The sequence below is a fragment of the Oncorhynchus nerka genome, linkage group LG14 (genome assembly GCF_034236695.1).
Source record: "Oncorhynchus nerka isolate Pitt River linkage group LG14, Oner_Uvic_2.0, whole genome shotgun sequence".
Lineage (NCBI taxonomy): Eukaryota > Metazoa > Chordata > Actinopteri > Salmoniformes > Salmonidae > Oncorhynchus > Oncorhynchus nerka.
In genome coordinates, this window is record NC_088409.1 from 79394460 (window position 1) to 79415925 (window position 21466).

Sequence of the window (21466 nt, forward strand, 5' to 3'; positions counted from 1 at the left end):
ATGCTAGCTATTCAAATTAGATCCAACAAGAACATCAAGGGGATAGAAATCCAGGGGATAAAAACTAAAGTGTTAATGTATGACGATGACTCTGGATCCCTGCACAGTCTCATTGAAGATCTTGATCACTTTTCTAGGCTCTCTGGACTAAAACCTAATCATAACAAGTGTACCAAATTACGTATTGGCTCGTTAAAAGACACAGTATACACTACCTTGTAGTTTACCAATAAAATGGGCGGATGGTGAAGTAGACATAGAGTACTTGGTATTCATATCTCAAAAAATATAAATGAACGTACCGCAATCTATTTCAATAGAACGTTTGCAAAAATAGATACGATTCTGCAACCATAGAGAGGTCTATTTCTTGTCTATTTCTGAACAAATCACATTTACTAACTCTTTGGTCCTATTACAGTTGACTTACTCAATAATGGCACTGCCTACTCCAGACAACTCGTTTTTTAAATCATATGAGCAAAAAATATTTCATTTTATTTGGAATGCTTAGCCATACAAAATTAAACGTGCCTATTGATATAATGAATATGAGTTTGGGGGGCTAAAATGATTAAATATTAAAGCTTTAAACCTCTCACTAAAATCTTCACTCATACCTAAGTTATACTTAAACTCAAAATGGTTCTCCAGTAGATTATTAAGAAAGGTTCATCCTTTGTAAAAAAAAAAAAATTGCCTTCTTGCCTTTACACAGACTTCTCATTTCCGACTTATTGAAAATGACATTTTGTTTAAAGTATTTCCCTTTCTTAAACAAGCCATACAAAGCTGGTTAGAATTTTAGTTTTATCCTCCAGAAAAGATGGAACAAATATTACAACAAATATTACGGTTAAACTCAAATATACTGATGAATAAAAAAACATTCTTTATGGACCCCCCCCAATGGAATTATATTTATTAATAATATTATGAACAGAAACGGTAGAGTTATGTCACATATCCAGCTATAAAAGGAATGTCTGCTCAATCCAAACTGGAGGAGGCAAGTGGAAGAGGGAGAAGGTAGGGAACTTGTTTGTCTGCCATATACAGTGGGCTCCAAAATTACTGGCACCGCTGACTGGCAATGCACAAACAATACTTAAACAAATATAAACAATGTCATTATAGAAATGAGCTCAAAATACCAACGTGAGAAATACTGTACTTTATTAATGTTTCAGTGGAACCAACCACAATCATACAATTATTTAATACAAAATACATTTAACCAAAATCAAGGTTTCATAATTATTGGCACTCCTCATTTAGTACTTAGTGCAAACACCTCTGGCAAGGATAACAGCGTGGAGTCTTTTCCTGTAATGTTTGACAAGGTTAAGGAACACATTTGGAGGGATTATGGACCATTCCTCTATGCAGATGCTTTCAAAATCCTTAACATTCTTGGGTTTGCGCTTATCAACTGCCCTCTTCAACTCAGCCCACAGGGTTTTGATTGGATTGAGGTCCGGCGACTGAGATGGCCATGGCAGAACATTGATTTTGTTGTCACAACCATTTCTGTGTGGATCTTGAGGTATGTTTTGGGCCATTGTCTTGTTGGAAAGTCCACCTACGGCCAAGTCCCAGACTTCTGGTAGAGGCAACCAGATTGTCAGCCAAAATTGCCTGTTACTTGGTGGAATTCATTATGCCATCAAGGTATTGGACTACATTGTCGGAACTAGAAGCACAAGCATTTCGCTACACTCGCATTAACATCTGCTAACCATGTGTATGTGACAAATAAAATTTGATTTGATTTGATTTGGCCATTACAAAGCCCTGACATCAATCCTATAGAAAATTTGTGGGCAGAACTGAAAAAGCGTGTGCGAGCAAGGAAGCCTATAAACCTGACTCGGTTACACCAGCTCTGTCAGGAGGAATGGGTCAAAATTCTCCCAACTTATTGTGAGAAGCTTGTGGAAGGCTATCCGAAACGTTTGACCCAAGTCAAACAATTTCAAGGCAATGCTACCAAATACTAATTGAGTGTATGTAAACTTCTGACCCACTGGGAATGTGATGAAAGAAATTAAAGCTGAAATAAATCATTCTCTTTACTTCAAGATGATGTACATCATCCTTTTGGGAAAATTCTAGGAAGTGACTAACACAGGTAGTCCAAATACCCTAGGATTTATATGGCATACTGCTAGATCTAGACCAACTAGATCTTTTGGGATTATTTGTGGCCACACCTACAGCCCAATAGGAACCATCAGAATTCTCTACGTCCCAGCTGTGTGTTCCTGAGTTATAACCCTCAGAACCTAGGACACATCCATGAAGCCTCTCTGGGTTGTCAGGGAGCTGTAGTGCTTTATCACAATGTCTCATGCTGGTCAAGTCCTCCTACAGGATGAGACCTGTGTCTGCAGTGTTGGGATCCAGGATTACAGGAGCTAAGGAGAGATCATTTAACTTTACCATTTACTCTGTAAATTCACTACAAGTTTCATTGATACTCATATCTAAATTCCTATGAGCATTGTTTTGCAATAGAGAAATTATGCAATTTAACAGTATGGGGGTCACTACTAGAATTAATATGAATTATGCTGATACAGTCCTAGGACTAAGAACCAGGTGCAGATGAAACCTACTGTTGTTTTTTGCTGCAAAACATTACTCAGTGGCTAGGTTTCCATCCAATTTGCGACAGATTTTCATGCGAATAATATAATAAAAAATAAAAAATAACTCCTTGCTCCAAGCTCCGCTCCGCTCACATACTCTGCACCAGACCGAGGTCGCGTCCCCCGTTCAGACGTTTCATGCATAAACCTATGGTTGCGTACTACGTCATGGACCCTTTTATCGGCTGACAGATTGCTATAACATATGATATGGTTAGCTAATACTTACAATACCTATCCAGCTGTTGTAAGATTTGGCATCCATCAACAACACATGGGCAGAGAAACGCCCCCTGACTTTGTTGCGGGTTTAAACACGAGTTTAATGTGTTACCATTGTATTTTCGACTCTACCAGTAGTTTTGCCACAAACTGTCGCGTTAAATGGCAAACTTGCCCAATCTGTTTTTTCGCACATGCTCTCTAGACAACAGTTCGCTGATAAAGTGTACACTGGACAAGTTATAGGCTATATGATGAGATAAAAGCAAGATCATTATGTCACTAGCATACAAATAATACCCTCAATTTTTATTGGAAAGCAGCATCAAGCTCATCACTGTGTACTTTCATCATCACGTAGCTTAAACTGTGCATGCTTTTCCAAGTCGCACTGGAAGGACCACACAACATAGCATCGCGTGACTGCACATTTACCTCGACATGATGGTTATTCTACCAACAATTGCGCAAGAAATCGTTTCCACCGCAATGTTTCGCATAATACATTTTATAGACACAAAAAGATCCCATCATGTCGCACGAACAAATTGTGGATGGAAACGTATTTACAGTATTGGACCATCCCTTTCATCTTCTCCCGGACTCTTAATTGCAGGTTGCCCAGGTGTTTGGCCACGTCTATCAATGCTCCTGAAACCCTCTTTGGATCTGGCAGTGTTCGCTTGGCTCTGGAAGAACATTCAGGAGTTAGTACTGCTGTGGTCTTGGTTATAGAACCACAGAGAGGAGGGAGAAAGGAGGAAGACCATTTACCTTGTCTCTGTGGCCTAGTAGTTCTGAAGAGGACCAATAAAGAAGGTGAAAATCAGTCTTACCAATAAAATAATCAGTAAATAATAATCACTATATACAATATCTACTCATAAGATCAGTTGTTTACTGTACCTGCAAGAATGAGATGTCTTCAATGCTCAGCTGTTGTTAGGTGGCTTTTATTGTGTATGAAAGTGATGATAGATAACTCTCTGCTCATCTCTGTTATCTTGTGTTTCATCACCTGACTCTTCCGCACCTCTTCCATTCTCACTGCATCTATCCATCTATCTTCCTCTTGCAAAAACAGGTACAGCTTTTTAAACTGCCCCTTAATCTGCCTCTCTGTATCCTGGGCTTGGATCTGGAGAGAGTGCAAGGAATATCTCAGACATACTGTATCTCTCCTGTTATAATTTTCTGTCACCAATTTAACTTGCTGGTTCTTTCTGTCATTATTCATACTATTTCCTCCCTCATGGCATCCAATCAAAATTGCTTCACCTCAGTCTTCCTGTAGGGCATGATCTTCCCTTAGATTAGAACAGAGTAGACATCAACTTCCGGGTTGGAGCGAGCGGTCGCATCTGCACTCGGTCCGCAGGTAGTATTACATTTCATTACATTTCATTATAGTACAACGGTTTGATTTGTCTAATCTTAGCAATTTTTCTTCTTAGCTAGCTACATAGCCGTCTTTGTATCATAGATAATTGCGTAATTATCGTATTTCGTCGTCCTAACGCAGTCTACACCGCCCTGCAGCTAGCTAGCTAGCTAACGTCTACCGTTAGCTAGTCCACCGTCTACCGATTAGCAGCACAACTTACACTCAACTGAACGACTTGATTAGTGTAGTGTTAGCTAGCTACATAGTTGTCTTTGCTGTCTTCGTATCCAAGATAATTGTGTAGTTTAGAGTGTGTAGTTTTAGAGTGATTATCTTAATTTACCGAGGTTAGCTAGCCAGCTATTCGTCGTCCTTAACGTAACAGAACTTCCGCACTCAACAATCCGGTCGCATTTCGCTTTGCTCCACAGGTAGTATCACATTTTTCATTTCATTACAGTACAACGGCTTGATTTGTTTGATCGTAGCTAGCTACATAGCTAGCTACATAGCCGTCTTTGTATCAAAGATAATTGTGTAGTCTTGAGCGATTTCCTAGGTTAGCTAGCCAGCTATTGTCGTTCTTTTAACGCAACGTAACGTAAATCAACACTGCTAGCTAGCCAGCTAGCCCCGAATAGCAGCACAGTAGCACAGTAGTAACCATTACACTCAACGGAACGACTTGATTAGTGTAGTGTCAACAACGCAGACACTGCCAGCTAGCCTACATAGTCAACAACGCAGCCTCTGCCAGCTAGCCTACTTCAGCAGTACTGTATCATTTGAATCATTTTAGTCAATAAGATTCTTGCTACGTAAGCTTAACTTTCTGAACACTCGAGACGTGTAGTCCACTTGTCATTCCAATCTCCTTTGCATTAGCGTAGCCTCTTGTGTAGCCTGTCAACTATGTGTCTGTCTATCCCTGTTCTCTCCTCTCTGCACAGACCATACAAACGCTCCACACCGCGTGGCCGCGGCCACCCTAATCTGGTGGTCCCAGCGCGCACGACCCACGTGGAGTTCCAGGTCTCCGGTAGCCTCTGGAACTGCCGATCTGCGGCCAACAAGGCAGAGTTCATCTCAGCCTATGCCTCCCTCCAGTCCCTCGACTTCTTGGCACTGACGGAAACATGGATCACCACAGACAACACTGCTACTCCTACTGCTCTCTCTTCGTCCGCCCACGTGTTCTCGCACACCCCTGACAGGTCGCTCCTACCAGGTGGCGTGGCGAGAATCCGTCTCCACACCACGTGCTCTCACCACTGGTGTCCCCCAGGGCTCTGTTCTAGGCCCTCTCCTATTCTCGCTATACACCAAGTCACTTGGCTCTGTCATAACCTCACATGGTCTCTCCTATCATTGCTATGCAGACGACACACAATTAATCTTCTCCTTTCCCCCTTCTGATGATCAGGTGGCGAATCGCATCTCTGCATGTCTGGCAGACATATCAGTGTGGATGACGGATCACCACCTCAAGCTGAACCTCGGCAAGACGGAGCTGCTCTTCCTCCCGGGGAAGGACTGCCCGTTCCATGATCTCGCCATCACGGTTGACAACTCCATTGTGTCCTCCTCCCAGAGCGCTAAGAACCTTGGCGTGATCCTGGACAACACCCTGTCGTTCTCAACTAACATCAAGGCGGTGGCCCGTTCCTGTAGGTTCATGCTCTACAACATTCGCAGAGTACGACCCTGCCTCACACAGGAAGCGGCGCAGGTCCTAATCCAGGCACTCGTCATCTCCCGTCTGGATTACTGCAACTCGCTGTTGGCTGGGCTCCCTGCCTGTGCCATTAAACCCCTACAACTCATCCAGAACGCCGCAGCCCGTCTGGTGTTCAACCTTCCCAAGTTCTCTCACGTCACCCGCTCCTCCGCTCTCTCCACTGGCTTCCAGTTGAAGCTCGCATCCGCTACAAGACCATGGTGCTTGCCTACGGAGCTGTGAGGGGAACGGCACCTCAGTACCTCCAGGCTCTGATCAGGCCCTACACCCAAACAAGGGCACTGCGTTCATCCACCTCTGGCCTGCTCGCCTCCCTACCACTGAGGAAGTACAGTTCCCGCTCAGCCAGGTCAAAACTGTTCGCTGCTCTGGCCCCCCAATGGTGGAACAAACTCCCTCACGACGCCAGGACAGCGGAGTCAATCACCACCTTCCGGAGACACCTGAAACCCCACCTCTTTAAGGAATACCTAGGATAGGATAAAGTAATCCCTCTCACCCCCCCCCCCCCCCCCCCCCCCTTATAAGATTTAGATGCACTACTGTTCCACTGGATGTCATAAGGTGAATGCACCAAATTGTAAGTCGCTCTGGATAAGAGCGTCTGCTAAATGACTTAAATGTAAATGTAAATGTAGACAATAAAGAACACAAACTAGCCAAAATGCATACATTGTTGTTGCATCAATACTTAAATGTCATACCTCAATATGTTTTGCTGTATTATCACAGGTGAGTTTGACTCCCTTAAAGAGTCTCAGTTTATCCTTAAGAGGGTTCAATGCAGTCTTGAGTTTAACCTGAAAAGAAAGCAACATGGTATTCACAAACTTGACCTGTACATTACTGTGTGAGATTGCTGTGTAGGAAAGATTTGTTTATGAGTAAAAAAAGAAAAAGATTAGACAGGCCCTATCTTACCACCAACTACTGTAAAGTACCACAAACTGGTTGCTAAATGTTCAAAATGATCCACATAGAAACAGCTACTGCAATAGTTTGTTTCCACAAACTTCCCCGGAAAAACAATCTATCCAACCTTATGTTCCTGTACAGCTTCCTGTATGGGGATGCAGTCATGCTTTTTATGCTTCCTTGAATCACGACACACCAAACAGATGAGCTCTTTATCCTCCAAACAGAAGAGCTTGAATTTCTCACTATGCAGACTGCAGAGAACCTCAGACCCTCCTGAAGCCCTCTGGCTTCTTTCCTTTAAGACAGCCTCACACAGGTTCTTTAGAGCCCGGTTACAGAGTGGATTACCCATTGAAAATACTTCCCTACAAACGGGACATTCCCAAAATCCTCTCTGTCTACAGCACTCCTGCAGACAGGCTTTACAGAAGCTGTGGCTACATAATAAGATTACAGGATCACTGAAGGTGTTTAAGCATACAGGACAGGAAAGATCCTCTTCTGGGAGAGACAATCTGGAGGCCATTTTCTCTCTGTCACACTTCTCTCCCTCTTTTGTAATGCCTTAAGAAAACAGTTTACTTTCACTTTTAAAGACTCACCCCTGTTTTGTAGCAGCTACAAAATACTATAATCTAAAGGATGTCCTCATCTCCTTCAGTAACCGCTCTGAAATGTTGATATTAACAAGCATTATAGCTCCTGTGTCATGTACTTTGCCCTTAGTTGAACAGAACAAGCAAACAAAACGAGGTTGCAGCAAGAGCAGACTGTTACAGTGTTGTGCTGTGTGTCATCTCCCGTCAAAATACTTCCTGCATTCTGTGTATTACATGTGTATGAGGAAAGGAACTACTGTGTGTTTGAAATACACAGATACCACAAAGGTCTGTGCATAATATAGTATTATCATAGCAAACAAATTGATAGTTTAATGTTTCTTGCTTCAATCATTGTGACGACCTTTTAAACTCTGTTAGTGGTAGATGTGTTCTTTTCCAAGGTAACCACTGGAGGGCAGGCAAGGTTTTGCAGATCTTGTACTTGAAGACACACTTCCCTTACAAGGAATGATTTACACAATTTGTGTACTTTTTGTGTGTACAAGAACCATATTAATTCCAACAATTATTATTTCATGTCATCTGTAATTTCAAGTCATCTTATGCCATGATAGCAAACACCAAAATATTCACATAATGGGGGACATGACCATCGCTAGGAGGAAATCATCTGTAAAGGAATATCTCAACAATAAACTCTTTATTTCTCTAGAGCAAATTGTATTTTTGCTTCATGCAATTCTAGCAATTTGATTAGAGATTAGTTTATTCAGAGGTCACATGTTTTTGTAGTTTTATTTGCAGGATGTCAACTGCATATTGTCTCAGGGTTGTCCCACTGTACATAGAACCACCTTCAGAGGGACAAGTCTCCTAAGTTTCTGTGTGAGAAGAGAACAAGGAGCCCCTGGCCCCTTAACCTTGACCGCCATGTAAGTGTTTGAGGCCATAATGACTACTGTGTGTAATTATGGTGTGAGGCAGGCTGGAATGTGACTTCAAAGCGTCTCCCTACTCTGTCGCCCTATTCTTGTCATGTTGAGGTTGGAGAAATTGTGAAAATATTTCTTTAACAATTCTTTATTATTTAGGTTGTCTTTTTTCCAATGGGCGGGTCTGCATGTAGAGGCACATTTTGTGTGTGAATTTGGAAGGACATAAAGCACAACTATAGTGGCTTGCAAAAGTATTCACCCCTTGGTATCTTTCCTATTTTGTTGCCTTACAACCTGGAATTAAATCGATTTTTTTTTGGGGGGGGTTGTATCATTTGATTTATACAACATGCCTACCACTTTGAAGATGCAAAATATTTTTATTGTGAAACAAACAAGAAATAAGACAAAAAACTATCCCCCCCCCCCCCCCCCCCAAAAGTCAATACTTTGCAGAGTCACCCTTTACAGCTGCAAGTCTCTTGGGGTATGTCTCTATAAGCTTGGCACATCTAGCCACTGGGATTTTTGCCTATTCTTCAAGGCAAATCTGCTCCCGCTCCGTCAAGTTGGATGGGTTCCGTTGGTGTACAGCAATCTTTAAATCATACCACAGATTCTCAATTGGATTGAGTCATTCCAAGACATTTACATGTTTCCCCTTAAACCAATCGAGTGTTCCTTTAGCAGTATGCTTAGGGTCATTGTCCTGCTTGAAGATGATCCTCCATCCCAGTCTCAAATCTCTGGAAGACTGCATCAGGTTTCCCTCAAGAATTTCCCTGTATTTAGCGCCATCCATCATTCCTTCAATTTTGACCAGTTTCCCAGTCCCTGCCGATTAAAAACATCCCCACAACATGATGCTGCCACCACCATGCTCCACTGTGGGGATGGTGTTCTCGGGGTGATGAGAGGTGTTGGGTTTGCACCAGACATAGCATTTTCCTTGATGGCCAAAAAGCTCAATTTTAGTCTCATCTGACCAGAGTACCTTCTTCCATATGTTTGGGGAGTCTCCCATATGCCTTTTGGTGAACACCAAACATGTTTGCTAATTTTTTTCTTGAAGCAATGGCTTTTTTTCTGGACACTCTTCTGTAAAGCCCAGCTCTGTGGAATGTATGGCTTAAAGTGGTCCTATGGACAGATACTCCAATCTCCGCTGTGGAGCTTTGCAGCTCCGTTATCTTTGGTCTCTTTGTTGCCTCTCTGATTAACGCCCTCCTTGTCTGGTCTGTGAGTTTTGGTGAGTGGCCCTCTCTTGGCAGGTTTGTTGTGGAGCCATATTCTTTCCATTTTTTAAATAATTAATTTAATGGTGCTCTGTGGGATGTTCAAAGTTTTGGATATGTTTTTGTAACCCAACCCTGATCTGTACTTCTCCACAACTTTGTCCCTGACCTGTTTGGCGAGCTCCTTGGTCTTCATAGTGCCGCTTGCTTGGTGGTGCCCCTTGCTTAGACTTTGGGGCCTTTCAGAACAGGTGTATATATACTGAGATCATGTGACATATCATGTGACACTTAGATTGCACACAGGTGGACTTTATTTAAATAATTATGTGACTTCTGAAGGTAATTGGTTGCACCAGATCTTATTTAGGGGCTTCATAGCAAAGGGGGTGAATACATATGCACGCACCGCTTTTCCGTTTTTTTCATTTCACTTTAACAATTTGGACTCTGTTGTGTATGTCCATTACATGATATCCAAATAAAAATCAATTTAAATTACAGGTTGTAATGCAACAAAATGGGAAAAACGCCAAGGGGAGTGAATACTTTTGCAAGGCACTGTACTTCAGACCATCGTCATTAACATAGCTACAATATCTGCAAGTATAGATTCAGTCCTGAACACAAGGTTGCTAAATGATTCTATACCTATATTACATTAAATATTCTATACCTGTATTACATAAAATATTCTATGCCTATATTACATTTATGATTCTATGCCTATATTACATTAAAGATTCTATGCCTGTATTACATAAAATATTCTATGCCTATATTACATTTATGATTCTATGCCTATATTACATTAAAGATTCTATACCTACAGTTGAAGTCGGAAGTTTACATACACTTAGGTTGGAGTCATTAAACCTTGCTTTTCAACCACTCCACAAATATCTTGTTAACAAACTATAGTTTTGGGAAGTCGGTTAGGACATTTGCTTTGTGCATGACACAAGTCATTTTTCCAACAATTGTTTACAAACAGATAACTTCACTTATAATTCACTGTATCAAAATTCCTGTGGGTCAGAAGTTTACATACACTAAGTTGACTGTTCCTTTAAAACAGCTTGGAAAATTCCAGAAAATTATGTCATGGCTTTAGAAGCTTCTGATAGGCTAATTGACATCATTTGAGTCAATTGGAGGTGTACCTGTGGATGTATTTCAAGGCCTACCCTGACATCATGGGAAAATCCAAATAAATCTGCCAAGACCTCTGGGAGCAATTTCCAAATGCCTGAAGGTACCACGTTCATCTGTACAAACAATAGTATGTAAGTATTAACACAGTGGGACCACGCAGCCGTCATACAGCTCAGGAAGGAGAAGCGTTCTGTCTCCTAGTGATGAATGTTCTTTGGTGAGAAAAGTGCAAATCAATCCCAGAACAACAGCACATGACCTTGTGAAGACGCTGGAGGAAACGGGTACAAAAGTATCTATATCCCCAGTAAAACGTGTCCTATATCGACATAACCTGAAAGGCCGCTCAGCAAGGAAGAAGCCACTGTTTCAAAACCGCCTTGAAAAGCCAGACTACGGTTTGCAACTGCACATGGGGACAAAGATTGTACTTTTTGGAGAAATGTCCTCTGGTCTGATGAAACAAAAATAGAACTGTTTGTCCATAATGACTTTCATTATGTTTGGACGAAAAAGGGGGAGGCTTGCAAGCCGAAGAACACCATCCCAATCGTGAAGCACGGGGGTGGCAGCAACATGTGTTTTTTTTTTGCTGCAGGAGGGCCTGGTGCACTTCACAAAATAGATGGCTCATGTGGAAGGAAAATTACGTGGATATATTAAAGCAACACCTCAAGACATCAGTCAGGAAGTTAAAGCTTGTTCGCAAATGGGTCTTCCAAATGGACAATGACCCCAAGCATACTTCCAAAGTTGTGGCAAAATGGTTTAAGGACAACACAATCAAGGTATTGGAGTGGCCATCACAAAGCCCTGACCTCAATCCTATAGAAAATGTGTGGGCAGAACTGAAAAAGCATGTGCGAGCAAGGAGGCCTACAAACCTGATTCAGTTACACCAGCTCTGTCAGGAGGAATGGGTCAAAATTCACCCAACTTATTGTGGGAAGCTTGTGGAAGGCTAACCAAAATGTTTGACCCAAGTTAAACAATTTGCAGGCAATGCTACCGAATACTAATTGAGTGTATGTAAACTTATGACCCACTGGGAATGTGATTAAAGAAATAAAAGCTGAAATAAATCATTCTCTCTGCTATTATTGTGACATTTCACATTCTTAAAATAAATTGGTGATCCTAATTGCCCTAAAACAGGGATTTTTTACTAGGATTAAATGTCAGGAATTGTGAAAAACTGAGTTTAAATGTATTTGGCTAAGGTGTATGTAAACCTCCGACTTCAACTGTATATTACATTAAAGAGGGCGCTAGCTGTCCTATAACCTCAACCTCTGATGAAACATAACTTGACTTCCTCAGAGCCTCTGTGATCAAGGTGTTGTTTGGGGACCAGTGACTACCCATACAGTGCCATGAAAAAGGATTTGCTGCCTTTCTGATTTTCTCTATTTTTGCATATTTTTCATACTGAATGTTATCAGATCTTCAACCAAAACCTGATATTAGATTAGATTAATTTTCAAATAACCAAAAAATAAAAGGATACTTATTTTATTTATTTAATTAACGAAGTCACGCAAAACTCAATTCCCCTGTGAAAAAGCAATTGCCCTCTTACACTCAATAACTGGTTGTGCCACCTTTAGCTGCCATAACGCCAACCAAACGTTTCATGTAGTTGTTGATCAGTCTCCCACATCACTGTGGAGGAATTTTGGCCCACTCTGCATACAGAACTGCTTTAAGGCAGTGACATTTGTGGGTTTTCAAGCCTGAACTGCTCGTTTCAAGTCCTGCCACAACATCTCATTTGGGATTAGGTCTGGACTTTAACTAGACCATTACAAAACATCAAATGTGTTGCTTTAAAAAAAAAAAAGTTTGCCAAAAGCACCTGCAAGCACCTGGATGATCATGAAGACTCTTGTAAGAATGTTCTGTGGACAGATGAGTCAAAAGTATAACTTTTTGGATGACATGGGTCCCATTATTCCTGGTGAAATCCAAACACTGCATTCCACAGTAAACTTCATACCAACGGTCAAACATGGCAGTTCATGCTTGGAAACCAACAAATATCGCTGACTTAAAGCATTTCTGTATGCAGAGTGGGCCAAAATTCCTCCACAGTGATGTGGGAGACTGATCAACAATACAGGAAGCGTTTAGTTGGAGTCATTGCAGCTAAAGGTGGCACAACCAGTTATTGAGTGTAAGGGAGCAATTACTTTTTCACAGAGGGGAATTGGGTATTGCAAAACTTTTTTAAATAAGTAAAATAATTAACTTTTTTGTTGTTGTTATTTGTAACCTCAGGTTCCCTTTATCTAATTTTAGGTTTGGTTGAAAATCTGATAACATTCAGTATGAAAAATAGAGAAAATCAGAAAGTGGGCAAATCCTTTTTCACAGCACTGTAGATGGGGCAGAGAGGAGGGCCAACATTCCTGCACCACTACAGGGGTAAACTACAGGGCATGTCATGTCGTCAGAGCATCTTGCTGTAGTTCCGACAAAGACAAGCTTTTGTCATGGTATCAGTGAAAGCATAAATCACATAAATCACATCAGGGTTCTTATAGTGTCCTTCAGTGAAAAGCTGCAGGGTTTTAATTGTAGAGCGCTTGAATGGATAATGCTAGACGAGGGATGTGTAATGCTGGAACATAGCTACGGTAGGCCAGTTTGCCTTGAGCGTAGTGCTTCACTCATAACACCAGTGGGACACTAGTGATTTAACTCTCCTTGTGTATTGATGACAGACTCTCATGTCAGTGGAAGGTTTGTGTTATTAACAGCTCATATTTCACTCTGCTGGAATGCATGGCTGTCTCATTGAAAGCCCTGGCACAGGAGGCCACCTCTAAAACAGTACACTGTAAAGGTAAGTCATTTGTTCAATGTGAAGGCTTTGGCCAGCCAGGTATCACTTTTTTTGTATGTTGCATGTAATTAGAAGGTCCTTGCCTCAATCTTTGATATGAGGAAATACTCTTATTTATCTAATATCTCTCAGATCTTTATCATTATCTTTGTTTGTGTTCTTTTCTTAGCAGATGGGAGTGTTTGCTGCATGTTCTCACCATGGAAACAAATTCAACACAAAGACAACAACACAGCTCACAGTGATGACGACTTGGCTCTGTATGTGCACAGACTGATGTGTCATCTAACCTGATGATAGGCAGACAGACAGTTTTAACGGGCACTCACTGACGGCTGAATCCTAACTTCAGATCTGCGAGCGTTACAAATGTTCGCACAAATCTCCCATTGACATGAATGAATGACTGACGATGACAGGGGATTGATGCTGAAGTACTGTAGATACTGCATTTACAGTAGTAGGTTCTAAACTCAGTCCTTTGGGACCATCAATCATTTCATGTATAGTATTGCATAGAATAACTTTATTTTTTTTATGGAGCACAGAGACCTTCATTGGTGTGTGTGTGCATCTGTGTGTGTGTGTGACTCAGCCCTGTGCCATCGACTTACTCTCTCTTCCCACAGGTAGAGCCATGCATGCAGACAGACAGCCCCTGGTCGGTGAGTCAGTCTGGTTGAGGAGGCGGGATAGGGAGGGAGGAGGGTTAGAAGAGGGGATCCACCTCCACCAGCTCCCTCCACAGGGTAAAGATCCTGTCCAAATATGACATCACTGACCTCCTAAAGGCCAAGCAGCTCTGCCAGTGTATGAAGGCAGAGGGTTGGAGCTGGATGGGGGAGAGCGTGTATCTTACAGAGGGTTGGAGCTGGATGGGGGAGAGCGTGTATGTTACAGAGAGTTGGAGCTGGATGGGGGAGAGCATGTATGTTACAGAGAGTTGGAGCTGGATGGGGGAGAGCGTGTATGTTACAGAGGGTTGGAGCTGGATGGGGAGAGCGTGTATGTTACAGAGAGTTGGAGCTGGATGGGGAGAGCGTGTATGTTACAGAGAGTTGGAGCTGGATGGGGGAGAGCGTGTATGTTACAGAGGGTTGGAGCTGGATGGGGGAGAGTGTGTATGTTACAGAGAGTTGGAGCTGGATGGGGGAGAGTGTGTATGTTACAGAGGGTTGGAGCTGGATGGGGGAGAGCGTATATGTTACAGAGAGTTGGAGCTGGATGGGGGAGAGCGTGTATGTTACAGAGGGTTGGAGCTGGATGGGGGAGAGCGTGTATGTTACAGAGAGTTGGAGCTGGATGGGGGAGAGCGTGTATGTTACAGAGGGTTGGAGCTGGATGGGGGAGAGCATGTACCAACAGGGTCCTCCACCTCTACAGGTTGACAGCTGCAGGGACAAAGGGCCAGGGGGCCCCAGACTACCTGGCTGCTATGCTGACTTTATTTCCATCACACCCAGTTGAACTCCCCCTATTTAACAACATCTTAAGTGAAGCCCATGGAACAACAAAGAGTAAAAATAACATCTCACTTTCCAGACACATTATGTCCATATTCTCAATTACAAGAGTATAAATATGTTATAAGCGTTGCTGTCGCACTCCGTTTTAAAGAGCACAATTATGTTTTCATTGGTTTGACACTTTAATTAAAACAATAGTAGCAGTACTAAATGTCTTCATTGAAAACTGTTTTTATATCATTGCTAGATTACAAATATTAGTCTAAACCTTCTCAACCTCCCTTGCAACTCCCCAGTCAGAAAATGTGACCCCAAGTCACTCTGCTTACTTATTATCTCAAATTACCCAAGAATAAATAGTGTATGTATCTGTAATTTACAAATCTCAGAGCAGAAAGAAATCTTGAGCAGGTTGCTCATGCCGGCCTGCCTTTCAAAATGGTTTTGTTGGATGGGTGTGAAGTAAAGTTCTTGATTTATTCATGGCGACAGATAATTGCTGGTGTCTTGTCATCTGTCAGAAACACTGGGCCAAGGGATGTTCCAAACTACAGTCAAAGCTTTTTGTGTTCGGACCATAAATCTGTCAAGCTCTGCTGTAAATCTCAGGTCTCTGAGGAAGCCTGTTTGTGCACTATACAGATATAGGATCTTAAATTGATCACCCTGTTGGAGGATAATGTTTCTGCAAAGCAGGACATTTAAAACATGTAGTGTATTTGAGGTTTAAAAAGGCTTCTGAAAATTGTAATTTCCACTTTGAAATTTTCGACTTGATTTCTCCTTACGAAAAATGTATCAACTCCTAAAAAAATGTCAATTAATTATAATCCACATAAAAAAAAAAAAATCTTATTGAAGCAGGATTATTTTCCTGCTGTAGCAAACTGGCTCAAATTAAGATCCTACATCTGTAGGACAATAGGCTATGACTCAGCACACTGTGCTGTGCTAGCCCCAAATCCTTTCCGCAACAAATTAATCAAAGACAGTGCTGGACTACCTGATGCTGTAATTACAGATGAAGGGTGTGACGTGCAGACGGAGGGAATTAGATGCTTCCAATTTCTGACGGAGCAAATGAACACCCCACAGGTGGCGGAGGGAATGGAGGGAATGGAGACGTTGGTGCAGAGCATTAAACACTGGCTCTGTCTTAGAATTTAGGATGACTTGGGGCAGCAGCTCCAGTAACTATGCTGACAATGCTCATTCTAACCCCTTGTGAAAAATAAAACACTTGATTGACCATCATTTGATTGGAGTCCACTTGAATTGGCAATCTCAATTGGTTTAGAGGGCATATACTGTATAATACCATGATTTTAGGTGGAACAATCAAGGTCAAGTGTCTTGCTCAAGGGTACCTCTTTTTAACAATCAAAAGGCAAGCTTTGGTCAAAGCCAAGGGCACTATGGCTACGCAAGCTTAACGTTTTATTTGATTTTATATAAACAGTTGTTGTACACTAAGAAGAGACAAGAGATGTAGAATTAGTATAATTAGACAAGCTTGAAATGACACCACAACTTACTTCACAAGGTTAGGCTACTGCAAGATGCCTAGTTCCCACTGTGTTCTCTCAGACTCCAGAGAGCCAGTCCTGCCAAAACACTGAGCTTCAGTCCCCAGGATCAAAGTCCTCAGCTAGTATTGCATTATCTCCGACTTGTTCATCAGACACTCTACCTGTACAGGTCGTACATCCTCCCTTTTATTTCCTCTCATCCAACGGACTCTCAGTCAGTCCAGGATGTGGCTAACCAAGAACGTTTCATACGTTTTTATCCTTCCCCTCAGATCTTAGAGGACCATCTTGAGAGGAGCCGTGTCTGCAATCAAACCAAGGGACAAGGGAAAGAAATGTGATAGGGTATAGTCTAACATTGAAGTCATGGTGACTCAGAAGGTCATATTGTTATGGGGATGAATTGATAAGATATGAAGACATGGGCAAAACAGTTACTCTTCACTGTTCTTTCGGGAAAGCTCTGACTGGAATTGTCTGGTTGTGACCCACCCACCTTTTCCAAAACCCAACCTATGATTAGCATGGAAAGGTTATGGCTTTTACAACTAATTTCAAATTATAGAGAGAATACCATGTCAGAGTGTGTAGACCTGTGTTTAAGAAACCTAGAAATTACGTCCTAATTGCAGAACAAGAAAAAGAAGGGCAATGATGTAATTCTCTCCTAAACAACTTTTATTTCCAACAACAATAACTCTCTGCCTTTTACTTTAGCGTTGCAATGGGGAAAACACATCGCTCTCACCATGTCAGTGCAGGAAACAAACGTAAAAACACCTTTGCATGACACAAGCCTGGACATGGACATTTCTCTTTCAAATTGTTTATTTGACCAACAAGGCATTCTACATTGTAGGCCTCTACAAAATCGCTTCAAATTAGCACCCCCAAACGGAAAAGCCAAGCTATGCTTATGACAGCAGCTTAAAGGTTAAACGTTGGAAATGCTATCGCTAAATGAGCGCATCAGCTGCTGAGTGGACGGCTCATAATAATGTCTGGATTGGATCAAATTCAATTTGATACCAGTCCACTTATTCCGCTCCAGCCATTACCATGAGGCCCTCCTCCCCAATTAAGGTGCCACCAGCCTCCTGTAGTGTGCATAGCCATTCACACCACTTAAGCCAAAGCAGCTAACTGTTGGGAAGGCTCAGAACAAGCACCTTGTACCTCGTAGGCCCAATTGACTTTTTAAGCACCGTGCTATAAACCCAGGCAGGAAGGAAACAATGTCTTCAATGACCTCTCAATGAGTGTGTGATAAGAGTGATGACCCCCAGCAGCATTTGGGCTGATATGATCAGCGGTGTCCAGTCTGACAGGTGAAGCTACAGAGCCTTAGAGAACAAGTGACGTTGTAAATCTACATTTAAAAAAATGTTTTTGAAAGCATGCACTCAAGCAGTGTAATGACAGTGCCTTGGAAGTTAAAGAAAAAGAAGGTCAATGTTCTTTTAGGGGAGATATATATCATTCGCCAGTGCGTTTGAACCTAAAAAACAAACATTGTAATGGATATGTTTCATATTATAGGTATGTGTATTGCTTGAGTTTTGTCTTGTGATCTGTTTCTCATGCGGTATCATCTTAAGATCCTTCCTCCAGGTATGGAGTCTGATATGGCCATGTGTTGCTTCTACATGTATGGGTCAATTATGTGCCTATGCTATACATGCCGCAGTAAATTAGAGGTATGACACATATACAGTACATACAGTAACAGACATACAACACAGTTAGCAGCTGTATGGATATTCAGCTAGTGGGATATACGCTGCACCGGCAGGATAGAACAGCACACTCCGGTAAGACGAGGGGGGGTCTGTGCATATTTGTAAACAACAGCTGGTGCACGAAATCTAAGGAAGTCTAGATTTCGCTCGCCTGATGTAGAGTATGTTGTGATAAATTGCAGGCCAGACTACTTGCCTAGAGAGTTTTCAGCTATACTTTTCGTGGCTGTTTATTTACCACCACAGCCAGATGCTGGCACTACGACCACACTCAGTCAGCTGTATAAGGAAATAAGGCGGCGCTCCTAGTGGCCGGAGACTTTAATGCAGGGAAACTTAAATCAGTTCTACCAAATTTGTATCAACATGTTAAATGTGCAACCAGAGGGAAAAAAATTAGAGCTCTCCCTCGCCCTCCATTTGGTAAATCTGACCACAACTCTATCCTCCTGATTCCTGCTTACAAGCAAAAATTAAAGCAGGAGGCACCAGTGACTCGGTCTATAAAAAAGTGGTCAGATGAAGCAGATGCTAAACTACAGGACTGTTTTGCTATCACAGACTGGAACATGTTCCGGGATTCTTCCGATGACATTGAGGAGAACACCACATCAGTCACTGGCTTTATCAATAAGTGCATCAAAGACGTCGTCCCCACAGTGACTGTACGTACATACCCCACAGACCGCAAGAAGCCATGGATTACAGGCAACATTCGCACTGAGCTAAAGGGTAGAGCTGCCGCTTTCGAGGTGCGGGACTCTAACCCGGAAGCTTACAAGAAATCTTGCTATTCCCTGCGACGAACCATCAAACACGAGCTAAATCACTTCTATGCTCGCTTTGAGGCAAGCAACACTGAGGCATGCATGAGAGCATCAGCTGTTCTGGACGACTGTGTGATCACGCTCTCCGTAGCCGACGTGAGTAAGACCTTTAAACAGGTCAACATACACAAGGCTGCGGGGCCAGACGGATTACCAAGACGTGTGCTCCAGTCATGTGCTGACCAACTGGCAGGTGTCTTCACTGACATTTTCAACATGTCCCTGATTGAGTCTGTAATACCAACATGTTTCAAGCAGACCACCTTAGTCCCTGTGCCAAAGAACACAAAGGCAACGTGCCTAAATGACTACAGACCCGTAGCACTCACGTCCGTAGCCATGAAGTGCTTTGAAAGGTTGGTAGTGGCACACATCAACACCATTATCCCAGAACTCCTAGACCCACTCCAATTTGCATACCGCCCAAACAGATCCACAGATGATGCAGTCTCTATTGCACACCACACTGCCCTTTCCCACCTGAACACTTATGTGAGAATGCTATTCATTGACTACAGCTCAGCGTTCAACACCATAGTACCTTCAAAGCTCATCACTAAGCTAAAGATCCCGGGACTAAACACCTCCCTCTGCAACTGGACCTGGCCGGGTGGTGCCAGAATAACAATCTATCCCTCAACGTAACTAAGACTAAGGAGATGATTGTGGACAACAGGAAAAGGAGGACTGAGCACACCCCCATTCTCATCGACGGGGCTATAGTGGAGCAGGTTGAGAGCTTCAAATTCCTTGGTGTCCACATCAACAACAAACTGGAATGGTCCAAACACACCAAGACAGTCGTGAAGAGGGCACAACAAAGCCTATTTCCCTCAGGAAACAAAAAAGATTTGGCATGGGTCATGAGATCCTCAAAAAGTTCTACAGCTGCAACATCGAGAGCATCCAGACCGGTTGCATCACTGCCTGGTACGGCAAATGCTCGGCCTCTGACCGCAAGGCACTACAGAGGGTAGTGCATACGGCCCAGTACATCACTGGGGCTAAGCTGCCTGCCATCCAGGACCTCTACACCAGGCGGTGTCAGAGGAAGGATCCAAAAATTGTCAAAGACCCCAGCCACCCCAGTCATGGACTGTTCTCTCTACTACCACATGGCAAGTGGTACCGGAGTGACAAGTCTAGGACAAAAATGCTTCTCAACAGTTTTTACCCCCAAGCCATAAGACTCCTGAACAGGAAATCAAATGGCTACCCGGACTATTTGCATTGTGGCCCTCCCCAACCCCTTTTTCCCGCTGCTGCTACTCTCTGTTTATCATATATGCATAGTCACTTTAACTATACCTACATGTACATACTACCTCAATTGGGCCGAACAACCAGTGCTCCCGCACATTGGCTAACCGGTCTATCTGCATTGTGTCCCGCCACCCACCACCCACCAACCCCTCTTTTACGATACCATTACTCTCTGTTCATCATATATGCATAGTCACTTTAACCATATCTACATGTACATACTACCTCAGTCAGCCTGACTAACCGGTGTCTGTATGTAGCCTCGCTACTTTTATAGCGTTGCTACTGTATATAGCCTGTATTTTTACTGTTGTTTTATTTCTTTACTTTCCTATTGTTCCCCTAACACCTTTTTTACACTATTGGTTAGAGCCTGTAAGTAAGCATTTCACTGTAAGGTCTATACCTGCTGTATTTGGTGCACGTGACAAATAAACTTATTTGATTTGAGTAGCACAGTATTTCAACAAGGAGAGTCAGTAGCCAAGTCAGTGCTCTCTAGACCCTAGGAGCTACAGTGGGATGGCACTGACACACATCGCGGGGCATGAGACCCCACGTGTCAAATCCACTGCTTACGAACGTCATCTGCAGGGATATTGATTTATTTGTTGATTATGTTCTACTACTTGTATGGGATATGTAGAGCAAAACATTGTACAAAATAAGCTATCAGCACAAGAGTGTCAGAGAATGTCGTAAAGAGGTAAGTGGCACCTTGGTGAGAGGAAGAAGATTGCTGCTGCCACTAAATCAAACCATGAAAGTTTCTTATTACATTCTTATTCCATTCATTTACACAAATGGTTCCTCTGCTCACATCAAAACTGTCTTTCACCTCTAACAGAGGAAGGGTTGGGGGACGGTGATGTGGAGGAGGTGGGTAGGCCGTGGAGTAAGAAGGGGGAAACAGGGTAGCAAATAGAGGCTAAGCAGCACTTGAGCCAACAGTGATTACAGGTGATAATTGTAAAATATTTTGTGTTCTTTTCCCTC

The 21466-nt window shown here is 42.5% G+C and overlaps 1 pseudogene; it reads right to left on the reverse strand.

The window, feature by feature from the left end:
* Window positions 1-1159: 1159 nt before the first annotated feature.
* On the reverse strand, window positions 1160-7265 carry LOC115142203 (E3 ubiquitin-protein ligase TRIM35-like; annotated as a pseudogene).
* Window positions 7266-21466: the final 14201 nt, after the last annotated feature.